This window comes from Mandrillus leucophaeus, unplaced genomic scaffold (assembly GCF_000951045.1).
Source record: "Mandrillus leucophaeus isolate KB7577 unplaced genomic scaffold, Mleu.le_1.0 Scaffold75, whole genome shotgun sequence".
Lineage (NCBI taxonomy): Eukaryota > Metazoa > Chordata > Mammalia > Primates > Cercopithecidae > Mandrillus > Mandrillus leucophaeus.
The window spans coordinates 6,421,377-6,424,890 of record NW_012108141.1 but is presented as its reverse complement, the minus strand read 5'-3'; the positions used below and the strand labels follow the sequence as shown (position 1 = coordinate 6,424,890).

The window sequence follows — 3,514 nt, the reverse complement described above, 5'->3', positions numbered from 1 at the left end:
AGAAACTGATTTTTATTTTTCATCAACCTTATTTCCATGTTGCTTAAGAATCTGTGCAAGAACAGCTTAAGACCATTCGGTGGTTGCTCCTACCCATTCAGTGGCCTGAGTGGTGGGAGCTGCAGATCAGTCTTCCGGGGTAGGCTGAGTGCTCCAGTCTTCAGCAGGGAACTGCTGAATAGGCACAGAGGGCACCTGCACATCTTTAGACCAGTCTGCAATATCAGACTGAGTAGCAGTGAACTCAGGAGCTGGAGCAGTCCATTCACATGGAAAATCCTCCTTAGTCACAGCTTTTTCAGCAGCAGCCTGCTCTTCTTTTTCAATCTCTTCAGAATCTCTGTAGAAGTAGAGATCAGGCATGACCTCCCATGGGTGTGTATGGGAATTGGTGCCACGCATGGGCAGAACTTCCCAGACTGGTATCCATCACATCAAACCCACTGAGTGAGCTCCCTTGTTGTTGCATGGAATGGCAGCGTTCACATAGTGCAGAGGAGTATCTGTGTTACATAGAGCAATGGTAGGTAGGTTAACATAAGATGCCTCTGTGAGAGGCTGGTGATCAGCCCTGGGCTCAGTAACCACAAGAAGCCATGGCTCCCGGAAGGCTGCCTGGATCTGGTTAGTGAAGGTTCCAGGAGTGAAGCAGCCAGCAATTGGAGTGGCTCCAGTGGCAGCAGCAAACTTCAGCATGGCCCTCTGGCCAGTATTCCTAGAAGATATAACACTGAAATCAGCAGGATTTTCAATGGCAACAATGGCACTAGCTGCCAGCAGAAGTCACCCAGGTCCTCTTCAGATTTACGATGTAGATGCCATCACTTTTCCTTTTACAGATGTACCGTTCCATTTGGAAGTCAAGATTGGCACCAACTAAGTGGGTTCCTGCTGCAAGGAACTTAAGAACATCCTCCTTCATTTGCAGAATATCAAGGGCTCCAGATATTGTGAAAGTTTCCCTTTAAGTTATGACAGCAATCCACAACTAGGCTGTATGGACCCTTCTGTAGGTAGCGCAGAAAGGCTGTATCACTATTAATGCAAAGTAGATCATAGTTCTAAATGTAAAACCTAAAACTATAAAGCTTTTAGAAGAACACATGAGTTGGAGTTAGGCAAGATATCAAAGAGTTATCAGACAGATATCAAAAGCACTATTCTTTTATAAAAAAGATAAATTGGATTTTAATAAAAATTTAAACTTTTTGCTCTCAGAAGGACACTGTTAAGAAAAATGAAAAGATAAGCTATGTACTAGGATAAAATATTTTCAACGTATATATCCAACAAAGGACTTCTGTCCAAAATAGAAAAAAACTCTCAAAACTCAACAGTAAGAAAATTAAAAGCTCAATTAAAATACAGGTAAATGATTTGAGCAGATACTCAACAATGAGGATATATGGATACAAATAACCCCATAAAATGATATATAATATATCACTATAGATATGAAAATTAAAACCACACAATTTTCAATATTAGAATAGTTACATTTAAAATTATTGAAAATACCTATTGCTGATGATGATGCAGAGAAATTGTAACTCTCATACATTCTTTATGGGAGTTACACGGACCTTGAAACTGAACAAAATTGTCCCCTATGTACTTCAAAATTAATTAGAACTGGTGACTCTTTATCCTTTCCAATTTTTCCCTTTGGGAATGAAAAACTTTATACTGTCTATATTTAATGTCTGTGCCTGTCTCGCCATTGTATTTTGGATTCAGATAACTTGCTTTCTTGTTTTACATGTCCACAGAAAGACAACTATTTTTTCCCAGAATGGATCATACCTAGTGATATGATTTGGCTCTGTGTTCCCACCCAAATCTCATGTTGAATTGTAATCCTGACTGTTGGCGGTCAGGACTGGTGGGAGGTGATTAGATCATGGTTCAGGCAGTCTGGAATAGTTTAGCGATTACAAAAAAAAGTTAAACATACACTTACATAACCAAGCCATCCCATATTTTAGGTGTTTACCCTAGAGATATGAAGCATATTCACAAAATCTTATTAACTAACATTCACAGCAGCTGTATTTGTACTTTCTACAAACTGAAAACAAGCATAATGTCCTCAGTGGATGAATTGATAAACCACTTTGGTATATACATATAATGGAATACTTTCTACTCAGCAAGAAAAAGGAATAAACTGGTGATGTATACAATACTTGGATGCATCTCAAAGGAATTAAGCTGAGTGAAAGAAGATAATCTGAAGAAGTTACACACTGTTGTTTTTATTTAAAGCAACATTCCAAACAAAACACTGTAGTACTGGAAGGTGGCAACAAACATCTAAAAATATGGAAGTGGATACTCTATTCTCATTGCCACTTGTTGGGAGATTCAAGATACTTATGGAGTGATAAAGAAAAGATATGGACATGGGGTGGTAGTACCACATGCAGGCTTTTTCAGGACAATGCCTTGAGAGATTTGTATATTAGGAGAAGTCTCTCACTGCATGAAACTGTCAGAGGCTATGGTGTGGAGGCCACCACTCTGAAGGGAAAGAAGGCAGGGTACTTCTGTGGGAGAGGGCTTAGGAGACAGAACTTATGTGTCTAGATGATGTCACACAGTAGCCCAGTAGGGATTCTCCAGGTGAGAGGGTTCCAGAGCATAGCAGCATTCTGGGATCTTTACAGATTTGGAGTTTATCCTATGACTAGCAGATGCTGTGTGCACTTTCATGGGGCATGCAAAGCAAACAGGCTCTAAATGTCTAAAATATGCTGATTTGTGGAATATTCAAAGCAATGAGGTATATGAAAATTTGAGTTTGGCCCTAGTATGCTTATAAATTAATGGATCCTTACCTGCTGTGAAGAAATAAACAACCGAGGGGCTGATATTTAGAGGTGACAATTAGTGTGATTATATAACGATTGGTTAATGGGTAGAGGCTGGAGGAAATTAGGGTACATAATAAAAAACAAAACAAAACACACTAGATTGCCTTGAAGAGACTGTGGGTAGAAATCGGAATGTCACAGTCAATTCTGTTAAGGAGTCAGGAAATGAGGAACATGTTATCAAGATTGAAAACATTTTATATATAACTGAGGAATTGTTACATAGTGGCAGAATACTTGGCTGTATTGTGTTCTACAGTTGAGGAGAAAACAGAGATTAGAAACAATAAAATTGAATGGATAGCTAAAATGATTTCCAAGTAAAGCATTGACGGTGTGGCCTATTTTTTTTCCTGTTTAGTAAAAAACACTGGGAAATAGATAAAGTAAGAAAGTTAAGCAAAAGGGAATTTGCACTTGATAAATTGGGAGGTTATTGGTCTATCCAGATTGTAAAGCATGCTAAAACGAGGAAAGTCACTGTCAGGAAAGTGTGCAATGGAGAAGAGGGCAAGGATATGGTTGGATAAACTTTTATTGATGCACTTAGGCGTGTGATTATTGGATCCACTCAGCCATCTCAGTGGAAGCCAGGGATAGCGATGGGGTTATCCAGGAAAGATCTGTGGAGGACTGTCTTG

The 3,514-nt window shown here is 39.2% G+C and overlaps 1 pseudogene; it reads right to left on the bottom strand.

The window, feature by feature from the left end:
• Window positions 1–66: 66 nt before the first annotated feature.
• Window positions 67–2,346, bottom strand: LOC105529158 (annotated as a pseudogene).
• Between the last annotated feature and the right edge of the window lie 1,168 nt (window positions 2,347–3,514).